The sequence below is a fragment of the Bos javanicus genome, chromosome 7 (assembly GCF_032452875.1).
Source record: "Bos javanicus breed banteng chromosome 7, ARS-OSU_banteng_1.0, whole genome shotgun sequence".
Classification (NCBI taxonomy): Eukaryota; Metazoa; Chordata; class Mammalia; order Artiodactyla; family Bovidae; genus Bos; species Bos javanicus.
In genome coordinates, this window is record NC_083874.1 from 67194759 (window position 1) to 67214266 (window position 19508).

Genomic DNA, 19508 nt, shown 5'->3' on the forward strand with positions numbered 1-19508 from the left:
GAAACGATGGGCTGGAAGAAGCACAAGCTGGAATCAAGATTGCTGGGAGAAACATCAATAACCTCAGATATGCAGATGACACCACCCTTATGTCAGAAAGTGAAGAGGAACTAAAAAGCCTCTTGATGAAAGTGAAAGAGGAGAGTGAAAAAGCTGGCTTAAAGCTCAACATTGAGAAAACGAAGATCAAGGCATCCAGTCCCATCACTTCATGGCAAATAAATGGAGAAACAGTGGCTGAGTTTATTTTTTGGGGCTCCAAAATCACTGCAGATGTTGACTGCAGACATAAAATTAAAAGACACTCTTTGGAAGAAAAGTTATGACCAACCTAGACAGCATATTAAAAAGCAGAGACATGACTTTGCCAAAAAAGGTCCATCTAGTCAAGGCTATGGTTTTTTCAGTAGTCATGTATGGATGTGAGAGTTGGACTATAAAGAAAGTTGAGTGCCGAAGAATCGATGCTTTTGAACTGTGGTGTTGGAGAAAACTCTTGAGAGTCCCTTGGATCACAAGGAGATCCAACCTGTCAACCCTAAAGTAAATCAGTTCTGAATATTCATTAGAAGGACTGATGTTGAAGCTGAAACCCCAGTACTTTGGCCACCTGATGTGAAGAACTGACTCATTTGAAAAGACCCTGATGCTGGGAAAGATTGAAAGTGGAAGAGAAGGGGACGGCAGAGGATGAGATGGTTGGATGGCACAGACTCAATGAAAATGAGTTTGAGTAAACTCTGGGAGTTGGTGATGGACAGGGAGGCCTGGCATGCTGCAGTCCATGGGGTTGCAAAGAGTAGGACTCTACTGAGCAACTGAAATGAACTGTACTGGTCCACAAAATGTATTAAAAATATATTCTGCACAGTGTTGGTATAAAAACAAACAAACAAAACAGTGTACTAATACATATAAATTATTTTCTTCCACCTAAAGTGAAAGTGAAGTTGCTCACTCATGTCTGACTCTTTGCAATCCCATGGACTGCAGCCTACCAGACTCCTCTGTTCATGGAATTTTCCAAGCAGGAGTACTGAAGTGGGTTGCCATTTCCTTCTCCAGGGGATCTTCCAAGCCCAAGGGTCAAACCCAGGTCTCCCACACTGCAGGCAGACGCTTTACCATCTGAGCCACCAGGAAAGCTCTTCCACTTAAAGCTCATTTTTTTCCTTCTGATTTTAAAAGAAAGGAAACCATTTTTGTGGGTCCTTAAAAGTATTTTGGATCCCTGGCTTTGTGCCAGCTGTGCTAAGTGGAGAAGTCAGCTCTGCTTCTGCTGCATTCATAAAGCCAGTAAGCAAATGAGGGAACAGTCAGGCAAACTCTTAAAAGATCAACACAATACAAACTTAGTCTTCTTACCATTCTCACTGGATAGAACAAGCTTAAGTAATGACACTGTGGTGATAACTTCTTTGTTCATTGGGTTTTTTGGTGGATTGAAAATCACAACATTTTCTTCAAAGATGTCTGTCTTTTGTTTATTCACTGTATGACAGCATATTTATGGTTGTGCAGACAATGTGCAAGGTAGACCTATATACATGGTGGAACCAAATAGAAACAAGCAAAGGCTATTTTTTCAGAGTTTGCTATAGCATGAGAGTTGGTCACCATCACTTGTGGTTTGGCAAAGACTCAAAGTCAGGTAGAAAAATAGGAAAGCTTCCCAAATCCCCGCTTTGGAGGCTGTGGGAGAGACGAAGTTGTAGGCAGACTCACTTGAGATCAGGCGTCTATGTGATTGGTTAGTGAAGTGAAGTCGCTCAGTCATGCCTGACTCTTTGCGACCCCATGGGCTGTAGCCTACCATGCTTCTCAGTCCATGGGATTTTCCAGGCAAGAGTACTGGAGTGGGTTGCCATTTTCTTCTCCAGGGGACCTTCCCGACCCAGGGATCGAACAACGGTCTCTTGCACTGCAAGCAAATTCTTGAGCAGCTGACCCACCAGGGAAGCCTTGCTTCTCTCAGTTCAGTTCAGTTCAGTTCAGTCGCTCAGTCGTGTCTGACTCTTTGTGACCCCATGAATTGCAGCACGCCAAGCCTCCCTGTCCATCACCAACTCCCGGGTCTCCCACATTGTAGGCAGACGCTTTACCCTCTGAGTGATTGGTTAGGGGAGCTTATTTGGCTTTCTTTGGGTTGTTCTAAGTTGGAAGTGGGGACAAAAGGAGGGAAGCTGTCAGTGATTAAGTCCTGGCTATGTGGGGCTGACTGTTAAAGAAATGATTATTTAGCTTCCTATATTGACAGAGATAGCAGTCTGCCTTCTTGCAAATTTCATTTACAGCAGAGCTGTCTTCCTGAGTGCGTTACTGTCAATAAGGGGTTGGTTTACTGGGCAGCTCCTTTTGACTGTAGATCAAAGGCATCTTTGTTTATATGGTCTGGCCACTGCCCATATGTATATTCAGTCTTTTATCATGTACGTAGGTCTGGGCTAAACTGTGTCTCTCATCCTTTTAGTACTGCTGTGAAGAAGGTAACATTTGCAAAGAGGAACTGGGTGGTAGAGAGGTTAGTGATTTGGTAACAAGAGGCAGAGTCTCAAATCCACATATGTCTGCCTTCAAAGCCTGTGTCTGGCAAAGTGAAGAGACTGACTAGACGACGAGTCTCTTCTAGGTCAAATTCGCTGATTCCAAACTGGGTCACAGAAGTCTCTCAGTCATAACCTCTGTTGGTCCGCCAGGGCAACTATTTCCTGCCAACCCAATGACATCATGATGTGAATTTAGGCACATCCACAGGACCTTGAGGACGTTCGTCATTCTTCACCTATAATTTGTGAAACTCAAAGGAACTGAAGTCCACCTACCTGGCCACTTCCCAGGAAGCAAGAGCCCTGGAGGACTTATGTCTCCATACTTTCCTGACCACAGCAAGACATTTTCCCCAGGAATGATTTAATTTCTTGCACAGAGAGTGATTCAGCGTGGGTGAAGAGAATACACCATCATGTCATTCAGTCATGCCTTCTATTTCTCAGCTTTTCCCTAGTGCTGTAGAAATGATTAATTCCTTGGGATGGAAGCCAGGAAAATCATGAAAATAGCAAAAATATTTCGACTGCAATTGGAGAGCACATAAACTTGTCACAGGAGTGATGAGAAAACTGCTGGCTTGCCTCTCATTAGCAGCAAAATATTTATATATGTGGTTTTGTGTGCATTTTTATTATTGCAATGCAAAGGGTATCTAGTGGATTTTGGACTTAGGGAAGCCAGGTGATGGAGAGGAATTCAGGGAAGATATTTCACACCTTGGTTGGGTTTCTCAGCTGTGGAATGCTGAGCACTTTGCTAGCAGTATTGATTGGTTATTATGTATTGAGGGTCTCTGAATGTGAAGCATGGTAGGTACTTATGATATGGAACTTGTTGACCTCTGGACAGTATTGTTGAAGCTGTTACAAGAGTAAGGCATGTGTAAGAGATAGAAAAAGAAAGAGTGTGTTCTCCTAATAGTCATGATAGCTTCCATGGATTGATACCTTCATATGTTGTCAGACCTTCTACTAAATGCTGTCCATGAAATTATTTCATTTAGTCTTCACTGCAACCCTAGAGGTAGGTTACTTTTGTGGTTCCTATTTTGAGGTTAATAGAGCTTTAGAGAGGTAAAGTGATGATCAGTGCCTATAGACAATAGCAGATAAAGTCAGGACTCAGCCCAAATACCGACTCCCATGCTTAAGCACTAACTGCCAAGCTCCGTTTCCTTCCACCAAAAAAGAATATCTGGGCCAAAAAGGGGGTGGGAATTTGTTGATCATTTTTGAAGTTTCCAACTATACTATAGGAGCCTGAAAGGTTTGCTAAGGAGCCCAGAAGAAATGATATTGACCAACCTCCCACCCTGCATCACCCTAGGTGGCTTGGCACTTGGGTTATCCATTTATGACCTGGACTTGTAAATTGTTTAGAGAGATGGCTCCTTTGGTGAGGAGGTGGGGGAGAGCAAACAAAATTTAAAAGAACAAAAATACTTGTTCTAGTCTGTTGTCTTCATTTTAGAGTAGGGGTTGGGAAACTCATCTTATAAAGGGCCACATCATAAAAATTTTAGGTCTCTGAAGCCTATACATGGTTTCAGTTGCATATTTTTTTTCTTTTTGATTTTATTAACTTTTTTTATAGTAAAAATATCATTTTATTTTTAAAATTAATTTTTAAAATAAATTTATTCATTTTAATTGGAGGTTAATTACTTTACAACATTGTAGTGGTTTTGCCATACATTAACATGAATCAGCCACAGGTGTACATGTGTTCCCCATCCTGAACCCCCCTCCCATCTCCCTCCCCATCCCATCCTTCCGGGTCATCCCAGTGCACCAGACCCGAATTTTTTCAAAAAAAAAATCTTAGCTTACACATTGTACTCAAACAGGCCATGACTTTAAACTGGCCCACAGACTATAGTTTGCTGAACTCTATTTTAGAAGATAAATTGGAATTTCGGAGAGGGAAGGTGATTTTCTTAGTCCACACAGCCAGATTGGAACTCAGATTTTCCAGAACAGTTGTGTGGACTCTGTTGGCCAAACTGAGTGGGTGTATCTTCCCTGTGTGTCATGATTCCCCAGACACAGTGCCCAGTGCTTCAGAGATTCACATGCTTGAATGAGGTCCTGGTCTCCCCCAGCAGCTGAGAGTCTACAGAGAGATAAGACCTCAAGCATAAGATAAGTTAATCAGCAATATGGAACCCTCTCCAAAATAGTACATAAGTCATTGCCGGCAAAGTGACCAACATTTCAAGTGCTGAGTTCCAGTGAAACAGGGTAAAGTAATCTCTGGCAGCTCCTAACTGAGGGCAGAAGCCCCCTTGATAAGTTTTGGGGCAAAGGGATCTTTTATTCTCCTTCTTTCCTGCTTATGAATGGAAGGTTTGGAATCTGTCCTGAGGCTGGCACAGGAAGGATTTATTAACCCAGGACCCTTATGCTTTTCAGCCAACATTCAAATCTTTTTAACCCCTTTTAACAAGTGTTACGAGACTATTGAGAGCTGGCACTCCTGGTTAGATTAATATCTCCCCCAAGGCCCTGCCTGGAGTGCCCTTATCAGTCATTCCTTCTGCTCAGGCATTAAAGTCCTTAATTTGATTTGTACTTCTGTCATCTCCTAGACTTGACAGTATCAAGTGATAGAATTATGGGTATTCTTAATCACATGCAAATGTTAATCAGATTAATATCATCACCCAGCCAGGTTCTATGAGAAAATGCAGTTAACTTTGATTTGAAGGAAAAGAAAAATTAAAAAACCTATAGTGAGGGATGTGGTGAGACAGAGCAGGCCTCCCTGCAGGTTTTTTCATGAACCTGTTTGGAACAAGACAACCTTTATAGATGTTTCAGTATGACCAGCCTGCACATCTGATGGACAGTTGAATGAAATGATATATTGGTTTGTAACTGATCTAATAGCTCGAATATTCAATGACTAGGGTTGATGTGAGGAGTAGGGAGTAGAGAATCCTAGAAAACCACCTTCTTTTCTCATAGCCATGTGTGGTAGAGATGGCTGGCTGTTTACTAAAGTAATAGGGACCTCCCTTTTTATAACACTTAGTTCTTGATGGTGGGTGACTGCATGCTGCTGCTGCTGCTGCTGCTGCTAAGTCTCTTCAGTCGTGTCTGACTCTGTGTGACCCCATAGACGGCAGCCCACCAGGCTCCCCGTCCCTGGGATTCTCCAGGCAAGAACACTGGAGTAGATTGCCATTTCCTTCTCCAATGCATGAAAGTGAAAAGTGAAAGTGAAGTCGCTCAGTCATTTCTGACTCTTAGACACCCCATAGACTGCAGCCCACCAGGCTCCTCCGTCCATGGGATTTTCCAGGCAAGAGTACTGGTGTGGGGTGCCATTGCCTTTTCCGGGGTAACTGCATACCAGGGACTACATTGCCTAGACTTTCTTGCATCTGGTTATGACCATGTAACTAGTTCTCACTTATAGATGATAAACAGAAATACAGTTTACCACATGTCTGACCCATAAAATTGCCCTATCCACACCTTTCCATGTTCTTTTCCTCTTCTAACTGGCTGGATAGAGAACATCCAGGGTGACCTTGAATACCGTATACTGAGGACGGTTAAGCACCCATAAGTCTGGGTCTTTTGGTGTATTGTCTTATATGGTAGCCATTAGCCATAGTTAAAATTATAATAATTAGCATTAATTATAATTTAAGTAAAATTTAAACTCCAGTTCCTCAGTCACACTAGCCACCTATTAAGTCCTCGATATTTTCATGTGACTAGTGGCTGTCATATTGGACAACACAGATAAAGGACATTTCCATTATTGCAGAAAGTTCTATTGGAAAATTCACCTCTCTTGTATTTGAGCTTTTATATATTTTGACTCTATTTTAGCAATTAGCCTCCTCTTAACTAATATACTGGAGAAGGCAATGGCACCCCACTCCAGTACTCTTGCCTGGAAAATCCCATGGATGGAGGAGCCTGGAGGGCTGCAATCCATGGGGTTGGCTAGGAGTCGGACACGACTGAGCGACTTCACTTTCACTTTTCACTTTCATACATTGGAGAAGGAAATGGCAACCCACTCCAGTGTTCTTGCCTGGAGAATGCCAGGGACTGCCGTCTATGGGGTCACACAGAGTCGGACACGACTGAAGCGACTTAGCAGCAGCAGCAGCAGTAACTAATATATGGATCACAACAAGATTGACACAGAGGTTTTGCTGAACAAGTAAAGACAAATATTTGGTTGACCTAGTGTTCATCAGGCACTGTTCTAGAATCTGGAAATGTGTCAGTGAACACAACTGACAACACCGCCTGTTTTAAAGGAGCTCACTGTACCTGGCAGTATGACTTGACTATAGATTTCTTAAAGTGCATATCCAGACTATTGTTGTCTTTGTAGCAACAATAACATTCTCTTGATCAGTTCCCTACACTGAACTACATTCCAAACAGCAAACTCATGGCACCAGAGGTCTGGCTTTGCAGATTCAGAAGATCAATTGAGTAACAGTGACCCAGGAAGAAACAGCTTCCTGTGAGCATGTGTTTGGTGCCTCTACCGGCCACTGTTTTAATCTGTTTAGGCTGCTATAATAAAATACCCGTGGGTAGCTTATGAAAAGTGAAAGTGAAAGTTGCTCAGTTGTGTCAGACTCTTTGCAACCCCATGAACTATGCAGTCCATGAAATTCTCCAGGCCAGAATACTGAAGTGGGTAGCCTTTCCCTTCTCCAGGGGATCATCCCAACCCTGGGACCGAATCCAGGTCTCCCTCACTGCAGTCAGATTCTTTACCAGCTGAGCCACAAGGAAAGCCCAAGAATACTGGAGTGGGTAGCCTTCTCCAGTGTATGTTCCCGACCCAGGAATTGAACTGGAATCTCCCACATTGCAGGCATATTCTTTACCAAATGAGCTATTGGGGAAGCTTATATCAGGGTATATATGTTATGGTAGCTTATAAATGACAGAAATTCATTTCTCACACTTATGGAGGCTGAAAAGTCTAGAATCAAGGTGCCAGCAGATTTAGCATCTGGTGAAAGCTGTCTCCCAGGATGCAGATGGCCAACCTTCCCATGGGGGAAGGGGCAAGGGATCTCTGCAGAGTCTCTTTTATAAGATACTAGTCTTATTCATAAAAGATTTAAGCACTTCATGACCAGTGCTTCTTAAAGACCCCACCTACTGATACCATCACCTTTGGAGGTTAGGATTTCCACATATGACTTTTGGAAGTCCAAACACTCAGGCTTATAGCACCAACTTCATTGATGACCATGACCTTCTTAAAGCCTTTGTGTCCTGGGGCTTCCTAAAAGTGTGTCTGAGTGAAGTAGTCTCTATATCTGCTAGAGGCATGTGTTTTGTCCTCTTGGCCAAGGCGGTGAAGACAAGAGAAGGATGAGAAGAGCTTGCAAAGCAAATGATTGATACAAGTCATGTTAAATTGTCCATCATCCCTCTTCATTTTCCCTCACATGTTCTTACACAGTGTGTGCACTTCATACATAGCTTTCCCTACATGTTCATTGTTGATCTGTCCTCCACACTAGACAGTACATCCTGAGGAGGAAGAGATTATATCTGCCAGATCTACCATGGTATTCTTGGGATCTAGCCTGTAGTGTTGGAGAAGGCAATGGCACCCCACTTCAGTACTCTTGCCTGGAGAATCCCAGGAACAGAGGAGCCCGGTGGGCTGCAGTCCATGGGGTCGGGAAGAGTCGGACACAACTGAGTGACTTCACTTTCACTTTTCACTTTCATGCATTGGAGAAGGAAATGGCAACCCACTCCAGTGTTCTTGCCTGGAGAATCCCAGGGATGGGGGATCCTGGTGGGCTGCCGTCTATGGGGTCGCACAGGGTCAGACACGACTGAAGCGACTTAGCAGCAGCAGCAGCAGCAGCATGTAGTGTCATGCAATAGACAGTTGTTCTTATCATTGTAAGTTGCCAATTGTGCAATTAATATATTTTGGGCTTTCAGAATATGGTGTGGCAGTTTTTTGTTTTTTTTTTTATTGGAGTATAGTTGGTTTACAGTGTTGTGTTAGTTTCAAGTGTACAGCAAAGTGATTCAGTTATGCATACACATATATCTATTCTTACTCAGATTCTTTTCCTGTTTAGTTTATTTCTAATGAAACTGTAGATTTCATGGAAGTTGATAGGTGTTACATGGAAAAGGGGGCAAATGTGTTTGGCTAATACTGCTTTAAGTAGGCATGTTTCATTATTGCAAGCCTTCTAATACAGTGGTTCTCAGTCAGGCTCACCTGGAGGACTGTTGCAATATAGATCACCGGACTCCACACCCATGTGTTTGTTTTTTTTTTTTTTTTTTTGCTTAATGGACCTGAGAATTTTAACAAGTTCCCAAGTGATGCTGATGTGACTGGTCCACTGACTACACTTCGAGAGCCACTGTGGAGGTATATTTTTGACTCTTGGAGAAAAAATAGTTTTCACCATTTCTCTAAAGTATTTAACTAAAGGTCATTTTAAATCTAGAGTTCTGACTAGGTTACGCTGACCTGCTGCTGCTGCTGCTAAGTTGCTTCAGTCGTGTCCGACCCTGTGCGACCCCATAGACGGCAGCCCACCAGGCTCCCCCATCCCTGGGATTCTCCAGGCAAGAACATTGGAGTGGGTTGCCATTTCCTTCTCCAATGCATGAAAGTGAAAGGTGAAAGTGAAGTCACTCAGTCGTGTCCGACTCTTAGCGAGTCCATGGACTGCAGCCTACCAGGCTCCTCTGTCCATGGGATTCTCCAGGCAAGAGTACTGGAGTGGGGTACCATTGCCTTCTCCGTACACTGACCTAGTTCACCCTCAATTGCCAATGAATTATAAATTAGTGTACACACATTGTAAAAGGGACATCTGGGCGGAGACCTATTTGAAGCACAAATAATGTGCTTAATTATTCTGTAAGAGTAGCATTGCAATGTATATATTACCATGTGTAAAATTAGATAGCCAGTGGAAATTTACTGTATGACACAGGGAGTTCAAATCTCAAGCTCTATGACAACCTAGAGGGGTGGGATGGGGTGGGAGGTGGAAGGGAAGTTCATGAGGGAGGGGACATATGTATACCTATGGCTGATTCATGTTGATATATGGCAGAAAGCAACACAATATTATAAAGCAATTGTCTTCTGATTAAAAATAAATAAATAAATGCTTAAAAATTAATGTGCATCATTGAAAAATAATAATGTTGAGGCTTCAAAATTTGAAAGATGGAGTATCAAAAAATAGCACCTGTTCTTCCTAGTTGTAAAATGGGCTTGAGCACACCTATAATGCCTGGAAAATTACTGTTTTATAACTCAGATCATAAGCATTATTATTGTTTAAAGCAACCCGATGCTTTGTCTCTGCAGCTGTTCTAGTTTAAACACACAGTGCTTGGCCCTGACAACTTGCAGCTTTTTGCCTCTCAGACTCTCTTGTGATTTGAAATGTGTTATTCATAAGTGTGCTGAGTTCCAAGTATTTGAAAGAACAGATGTGGATCTAGAGGAATAATAAGTCCTTGCTAATATCGCTCTAAAAGGCAGTGTATTTGTACATATTCGTGTTTATACATTTTGCTGCATGAAGATGAGGGCCTGCATTTGGTTCTTTGGGTTTAGGGATGGTGGAATGGTGGGGATGACTGAAGGGTAACCTGGTGCTGTTTGCATATTACTCAGTCAGCTCAGCACTAATTAATCTCCTAGATGCAGTAGGTGACCTTCAACACACATAAACATACTTCTTACCCTCATGGAGCTTATCATTTGGGAAGAAAAGCATACTCATCGAGTAATGAAGGCAGAGGTTTTTCAGCTTATTTGTGCTGCCACTTAAGCAAACCCACAAACAGAAATCCAGATTCCCAGTGGGAGAGAGATAGATGGGGAGTTTGGGATTGGCAGATACAAGCTATTATATATACAATGGACAAACAAGGTCCTATTATATAGCACCAGGAACTATATTTATTATCCTGTGATAAACCATAATGGAAAAGAATATGAAAAAGGAGATAGATGTATATATGCTGCTAAGTCACCTCAGTCGTGTCCGACTCTGTGCGACCCTATAGATGGCAGCCCACCAGGCTCCCCCATCCCTGGGATTCTCCAGGCAAGAACACCAGAGTGGGTTGCCATTTCCATATGCACATATATATACATACATACATATATGTATACATATATGTATGTATAACTGAGGGCTTCTTAGGTGGTGAGGTGGTAAAGATTTGCCTGCCAGTGCAGGAGATGCAAGAGATGTGGGTTCAATCCCTGGAGGAGGAAATGACAACCCACTCTAATATTCTTACCTGGAGAATACCATGGACAGAGGAGCTGGGTGGGCTACAGTCCACAGAGTCAAACACATATGAGTGACTGAGCACACACCCATGTGTAACTGAATCACTTTGCTATATACCAGAAATTAACACAATTAACACATAATTCACACAACATATAATTCACAATTGTGAATTAACTATACATCAGTAAAATAATTTCTTTAAACATCTAGACTCCAAGGAGCCATCTTTGACCTACTAAATAATATATGAGGAGGATGATACCAGATAATATATATATATTTAACAAGCTTTCTGCACTTAATTGCTCAGTCATGTCTGACTCTTTGCAACCCCATGGACTATAGCCCACTGGGCTCCTCTGTCCATGGGGATTCTCCAGGCAAGATACTGGAATGAGGTGCCATGCCCTCCTCCAGGGGATCTTCCCAGCCCAGGGATCAAACCCAGGTCTCCTACATTGAAGGCAGATTCTTTACCATCTGAGCCACAAGGAAAAGCCAAGGATATGGGAATGGGTAGCTTATCCCTCCTCCAGGGGGTTTTCTCAACCCAGGAATTGAACAGGGGTCTCCTGCTCTCTAGTTGATGCTAATGACCAGGCAGGGCTAGAAGCCATTGGATATCTTTAAAATTATTGAAAAATTAAAAGTGCTCTATTGTATACTATTGTGATAGTTCAGTTCAGTTCAGTCGCTCAGTCGTGTCCGACTCTTTGCGACCCCATGAGCCGCAGCACACCAGGCCTCCCTGTCCATCAACAACTCCCAGAGTTTACTCAAACTCATGTCTATTGAGTTGGTGATGCCATCCAACCAAGTCATCCTCTGTCATCCTGTTCTCTTCCTGCACTCAATCTTTCCCAGCATCAGGGTCTTTTCAAATGAGTCAGCTCTTCGCATCAGGTGGCCAGAGTGTTGGAGTTTCAGTCTCAACATCAGTCCTTCCAATGAACACCCAGGACTGATGTCCTTTAGGATGGACTGGTTGGTTCTCCTTGCAGTCCAAGGGACTCAAAAGAGTCTTCTCCAACACCACAGTTCAAAAGCATCAATTTTTTGGCACTCAACTTTCCTTATAGTCCAACTCTCACATCCATACATGACTACTGGAAAACCATAGCCTTGACTAGACGGACCTTTGTTGACAAAGTAATGTCTCTGCTTTTCAATATGCTGTCTAGATTGGTCATAACTTTCCTTTCAAGGAGTAAGTGTCTTTTAATTTCATGGCTGCAATCACCATCTGCAGTGATTTTGGAGCCCAAAAAAACTGAAATCAGCCACTGTTTTCACTGTTTTCCCATCTATTTGCCATGAAGTGATGGGACCGGATACCTTGATCTTCGTTTTCTGAATGTTGAGCTTTAAGCCAACTTTTTCACTCTCCTCTTTCACTTTCATCAAGAGGCTTTTTAGTTCTTCTTTGCTAATGCCAATGCTAAGTCACTTCAGTCGTGTCCGACTCTGTGTGACCCCATAGACGGCAGCCCACCAGGCTCCGCCATCCCTGGGATTCTCCAGGCAAGAATGCTGGAGTGGGTTGCCATTTCCTTCTCCAATGCATGAAGGAGAAAAGTGAAAGTGAAGTCGCTCAGTTGTGTCCGACTCTTAGCGACCCCGTGGACTGCAGCCTACCAGGCTCCTCTATCCATGGATTTTCCAGGCAAGAGTACTGGAGTGGGGTGCCATTGCCTTCTCCGAGTTCTTCTTTACTTTCTGCCATAAAGGTGGTGTCATCTGCATATCTGAGGTTATTGATATTTCTCCCAGCAATCTTGATTCCAGCTTGTGCTTCTTCCAGCCCAGCATTTCTCATGATGTACTCTGCATATAAGTTAAATTACCAGGGTGACAGTATACAGCCTTGACGTACTCCTTTTACTATTTGGAACCAGTCTGTTGTTCCATGTCCAGTTCTAACTGCTGCTTCCTGACCTGCATACAAATTTCTCAAGAGGCAGGTCAGGTGGTCTGGTATTCCCATCTCTTTCAGAATTTTCCACAGTTTATTGTGATCAACCCAGTGAAAGGTTTTGGCATGGTCAATAAAATAGAAATAGATGTTTTTCTGAAATTTTCTTGCTTTTTCAATGATCCAGCAGATGTTGGCAAATTGATCTCTGGTTCCTCTGCCTTTTCTAAATCCAGCTTGAACATCTGGAAGTTCACAGTTCACGTATCACTGAAGCCTGGCTTGGAGAATTTTGAGCATTACTTTACTAGCGTGTGAGATGAGTGCAATTGTGTGGTAGTTTGTACATTCTTTGGCACTGCCTTTCTTCGGGATTGGAATGAAAACTGACCTTTTCCAGTCCTGTGGCCACTGCTGAGTTTTCCCAACGTGCTGGCATATTGAGTGCAGCACTTTCAAAGCATCATCTTTCAGGATTTGAAATAGCCCAACTGGAATTGCAGATAACCTATTATGTATTCGTTCAGTGTTTTAGAGTCTGTCCTACACAATGGCGTTCTTCTCTGGGTTGTTAGGACTGAAAGGTGGGGAAGCTGGAAGCACAGCACTGTGGGAGAGGGAGCCTGTCTGACTCATACTGCAAGGTGGTATCAATCCACACGAGTGGGCCAGGGCTGGTTCACTAACTTAACACATTATTGATTAGGGGATTTTTGCAAAAACTAATGCCTGTGGCTGTTGATTTGTTATATATCTAAATATTGGAGAACTCTGGTCAGTAACATTCAGGTAACACAACATGTATGAATGTGTCTCTGGTCAATAAGTTGTTAACAAATATTTATCTAGAACCTACTGTGTATGACATTATTTGCAGCACTGATGATGTGATAATAAACAAAACACGTTGTCTCTGCTTTCTGGGCCCTACAGTCTAGTGGAGATATATACATAGGAAATCAGTAGTCATAGTTTTCTTTTCCCTTTTTAAAAAAATGGTGACATAAAGTTTACCATTTCAACCATTGTGCAATGTACAATTCTTTGGTGTTGAGTAGATTTGCACCATCATGAATCTTGAAACCCATCCATCTCCTGAAATTTTTCATAATCTTGAACTGAAATTCTATGTCGGTTAAATGATAACTCCCTATTTCTTCCTCCCCACTGCCCCTGCCAATCACCATTCTACTTTCTATGACTATAAATTTGACTACTCGATGAGACTTATCTAAGTTAAATAATACAATATTTGCTGTTTTGTGGCTGGCTTATTTCACTTAGCATGATGTCTTCAAGGTTGATCCATGTGGCAGCATATGGTAACATCCCATTCCTTTTTAAGGATGTAGTATTTCATTGCGGAGAAGGCAATGGCACCCCACTCCAGTACTCTTGCCTGGAAAATCCATGGACGGAGGAGCCTGGTAGGCTGCAGTCCATGGACTCGCTAAGAGTCAGACACGACTAAGCGACTTCACTTTTACTTTTTACTTTCATGCATTGGAGAAGGAAATGGCAACCCACTCCAGTGTTCTTGCCTGGAGAATCCCAGGGACAGGGGAGCCTGGTGGGCTGCCATCTGTGGGGTCGCACAGAGTCGGACACGACTGAAGTGACTTAGCAGCAGCAGCAGAAGTATTTCATTGTGTTCATCAACCAAGTTCCATTATCAGTTCATCCATCAGTGGACATACTTTTTGGCTTTTGGACATAATTTGCTGTAAGTATTTGCGTATAAATATCTGAGTTCCTATTTTCCATTCTTTTGGCTATAGCCCTAGTGTGGGATTGCTGGATCACATGGTAATTCTGTACTTATAAGAAATATGCTCCCATCCCACACTTCCCCTTATTCATTCTTCCATCCATTGTCTCTGGTGAAGAAAAGCCAGTGCACTGCATTTCAGCTATCATGATAAGAAACCAAGACAAGAGGTTCCAAGCCTGGGGTCAAGTTGCCTGTAATGCATCCCTTCAAATCACAGTTCCTTCATCCCTGGTACAATTTCCCATAATCCTGTTTCCGTGCCCCAGAGAAAAAGCTACTGGTTTTTGAGAACTTGATCTCTGTTAAGGTTTCACAAAGGCCCAGGGCATAGGCGCTGGGGAGTTTTAATCTCAACTTTGCTCCATACTGCGCAGCAGCCCCAGGCAGGTCATTTAACCTCCACAATTCCCTGTATTTTCCAACTCACTGAGATGGTTGTAATGACCTCCCTTCGGTGCTAGTGGTAAGGAATACATAAGGGATATTTGGAAAGCTCTTTGTGGGATGTTCATTCGGCTGGGGAAGACTTAGGCTAGCTTGTTCCCTGTTTCTGTGTCTACGTCTCAAACAGTCATCCCCTTGGACGTCGCTCTCAGATGAATTCCCCCACTGCTGCACAGGGACTGATCCACTTTTTCAAGTTTATTGGTAGTCCCTGCAGTTAAACTTCTGCTGTGTGGAGGGTTTGTACTTCCAGATCTTTGGGGAGAAGATGGAAAAGCACTTAGAAAAGGGCTTAAGATTTCCTGCCACCTCTGTGTGCTTAGTTGCTCAGTCATGTCTGACTCTGCAACCCCATGGACTATAGCTCACCAGGCTTCTTTGAACCTGGGAATCTCCAGGCAAGAATACTGGGGTGGGTAGCAATTCTTTTCTCCAGGGGATCTTTCCGACCCAAGGATCAAACCTGGGTCTCCTGCTTTGCAGGCAGATTTGTTACCATCCAAGCCACCAGGGAGTATTCTTTGAATATTCAAAACTCAGCACAGATTGTATTCCGAACGTTGTTTCCATTCCTTTCAACTTACCTGTGTGTGTGCAGTGTTGCTGTCTGTGTTCTCTGTGCTTGACCTGCACCATCTTTGACACAGAATTGCACTTCTTTGCATCTCTCAGGGAAATTCCGGCCACATGGAGAATCTCAGAAATGCAGATTCTACTGAAGATTTTGCAGGGGAACCAGAGCAAGAGCATCTCTAGTAGCAAACACCCTGACATTTTCATCAGCTTTGTCTTCCTTCCTAAGTCACACCACACTAGGACCATCTCCCCTCCTCTGCTTTCCTCCCCTGCTGCATCCAATGTCTCATTTCTAATTTTTTTCCTCTTGCATTTCCCATCTTTCATCTCAAATTCCCTCCCTCCCACTCCCCAAATCATACAGAGCAGCACCCCAGCTTGTCCCACAGAGGATTTTTCCAAATGCACCTTTCCTCAGAAGGCAGTGCTAGATTGTGTAGTTTTCTTTTACTTATGTAAAAAACTGGTTTTATACAACAATATAAAACCTTTTCTGTTTTGTTGTTGTTCAGTGGCTCAGTGTGTCCAACTCTTTGTGACCCCATGGACTGCAGCACACCAGGCTTCCCTGTGCTTTACCATCTCCTGGAGTTTGCTCAAACTTATGCCCATTGAGTTGGTAATGCCACCCAAATATCTCGTCTACTGTCTCCTCCTTCTCCTCCTGCCTTCAGTCTTTCCCAGCATCAGGGATTTTTCCAATTAGCCGTTCCTTTGCATCAGATTGCAAACGTATTGGAGCTTCAGCTTCAGCATCAGTCCTTCCAATTCAGGGTTGATTTCCTTTAGGATTGACTGGTTGGTCTTGCTGTCCAAGGGACTTTCAACAGTCTTCTCCAGCACTGCATTTTGAAAGTATCCATTCTTCGGGGTTTTATGGTCCAAATCTCACATTCATAAGGCATGATTACTAGAAAAACCATAGCTTTGACTATATGGCCCTTTGTTGGCAAAGTAATGTTTCTACTTTTTAATGTATTGTCCAGGTTTGTTATAGCTTTTCTTCTGGGGAGCAAGCGTCTTTTAATTTCATGGCTGCAGTTACCATCCTCAGTGATTTTGGAGCCGAAGAAAATTAAGTCTCTCACTGTTTCCATTGTTTCCCCATCTATTTGCCATGAAGTGATACGACCAGATACCATGATCCTAGTTTTTTTTTTCTCTTTGAATGTTGAATTATAAGCCAGCTTTTTCACTCTCCTGTTTCACCTTCATCAAGAGGGTCTTTTGTTGTTCTTGGCTTTCTGCCACAATGGGCAGTGTCATCTGCATATCTGAGGTTGTTGATATTTCTCCCAGCAGTCTTGATTCAGCTTTGGATTCCTCCAGCCCAGCGTTTCTCATGATGTACTCCGCATAGAAGTTAAATAAGCAGGGTGACAATATACAGCCTTGACATACTCCTTTCCCAGTTTTATAACCAGTCTGTTGTTCCACATCCAGTTCTGTTGCTTCTTGACCTGCATGCACGTTTCTCAGAAGGCAGGTAAGGTGGTCTGGTATTTTCATTTCTTTAAGAATTTTGCACAGTTTGTCGTGATCCACACAGTCAAAGGCTCTAGCATAGTCAATGAAGCAGGAGTGGATGTTTTCTTGGAATTAATTTGCTTTTTATGTAATCCAACGGATGTTGGCAATTTAATCTCTGGCTCCTCTGCCTTTTCTAAATCCAGTTTGTACATCTGGAAGTTCTCAGTTCACATGCTGTTGAAGCCTGGCTTGAAGGATTTTAAGTATTACCTTGCTAGCATGTGAAATGAGTGCAATTGTGTGGTAGTTTGAACATTCTTTCGCGTTGCCCTTTTGGGGACTAGAATGAATAGTGATCTTTTCCAGTCCTGTGGCCACTGCTGAGTTTTCCAAATTTGGTGGCATATTGAGTGCAGCACTTTCAAAGCATCAACTTTTAGTATTTGAAATAGCTCAACTGGAATTACATCACCTCCACTAGCTTTGTATTTTTAAAGTAGGCTCTGGTCCATAGGGTCGTGAAGAGTTGGACACAACTGAGCAACTAACACACAACACAAAGATACCCTTTGTATCAATAATATTTTGATAAAAGATTGTTGCTTCCTTTCTTGGAAGCAGAATCCTATTCCCCCCAGCCAAGATCCTCACTCTCTGATAGTCACATCTTACAGAATTTCCTCCATTTCAGTGAGGGAGGAACATGTGAATATGATGAAGTATCACCCTTATGACTGTGTCACGTTTTGTTGTATGACCTAAGGAATTTTGCATGTGTAATCCAAGTTACTAATCAGTTCACTCTAAGTTACTCAAAAGGGAGATTATCTGGGTGGGCCTGACCTAATCACATGAACCCTTTATATTCAAGTATAGCGATCAATAGAGAATCCCATGGACAGAGGAACCTAGTGATCTACAGTCCATAGGGTCTCAAACAGTCAGACATGACTGAAGCAACTTAGCCACACACACATAGAGATCAAAGACTGAGAAATTCAAAACCTGGAAGTGCCAAAGGGGGGATATGGAGGGGACAGAGTACCTTCTAGGGCCTGCGATCAGCCCCCAGCAGTCAGCCAGAAAGAGAGAGGAAGCCTCAGTCCTGCAGCTGCAAAATGCTGAATTCTCCTCCCAACCACATGAGCTGGAAAATGATCTGAGGTCCAGAAAAGGACACAAGCCATTTGAAACTTTGATGTAAGCCTTCCAAGATCCTGGGAAGCGAATCCAGTTCTATGCCTGGACTTCTGACCTTCAGCAACCATGAGCTAAATAAATGGGTGTTGATTTAAGCGACAAACTCATGGTAATAATCCATTACACAGCAATAGAAAATTACTATGTGATCTTTATTCTGGGCTTGCTTTCCTTTCATTGTGAATGTTAGGATATTATTGCTTTTTTTGAAACAGTAATGCTAGTAGATAATACATTTTCCTATGTTTAATGAAATGATTTTACTTTGGAGAAATACAAAGTATACAAAGCTGTGTTAACCATCACCTGCCTTATATGGTTTGTTAGGCAATTTTAGTCAACAGTGCAATTGCCAAGTCTAAAAATCACAGACTGAAAATGTCCTTTCTCCTCTTGTCATTAAATGTTTCCTTTCTCCAAAGCTCATGTCAAATCAACTTCTTCACAAGTATTTCCAAATATTTCCATTCACTGAGAAATCTCCTTCCTCTTAGTGAGTTCTTAACATCTGTGCCTGAGTCATAACTTTTATTTTCTTATCCAGATAGTTTTGAATCCTGTGTAGCTTATAATGTTTTACACTTTGTGTCTTGCACCTCAGTTAGAGCCTTCCAGACAGGACCGTGATGTCAGATACAGGGAGATATTCCCATACAAGTTTGGATGATTGATTTTACAAGTAAGGACCAAAATGTACTACTAAATAAAGCTGATCAGCTCACCTTTTGAGTCTTTATCCACTCCTCTATTTAGATATCACTGCTATATTTGGCTCCATTTTTGCTAAAGAAGAAAGAAAAAAAAAAGCGAGGGGGCCCTCTGAGCATAAATCCCTCTTTCACAGAGAGGAATAATTTGAGTAGTAGCTGGTCCGTGTCAATAAAGATTGAATGACTATCATGAGTTCAGAGTATGGTCTACTTGTTAGGAATCCTATGTAAAGCAAGAGATAACCTGAGAGCCAGAGGCCTTGGATCCAGCAGGGAAGTGGGTTATCAGTGGTGCTGTCCTTCCTGGAGGCATCCTGTTATGATTCCTGGGCCAGGAGCATGGACGCTGCTCAGTGGCTTCTCATTAACCACAGGGATGCATCAGCTCTCGCGGCACACCAGGCCCTCAGCCCCTTGCAGCCTCAGCCCCACTGCTATTCCTCTGCTCATTCACTTCTCTTCACCTGCTGACAGTTCTCCTGGGCCCCGTGATTGCCTGTTCTGGAGTGAACGTTCCTGCTGTCTCTCCCAGTGCCATTCATCTAGTGATTTCTCCATTTACCCTTCAAGACTGCAGTC

General features: G+C 42.8%; 1 protein-coding gene across 5 annotated transcripts in view; it reads left to right on the forward strand.

Annotated features, from left to right (window-relative positions):
• The window catches only part of SGCD (sarcoglycan delta), a 1108732-nt gene that overhangs the window by 740648 nt on the left and 348576 nt on the right, over nucleotides 1–19508 (forward strand). The gene's annotated exons all lie outside the window — the stretch shown is intronic.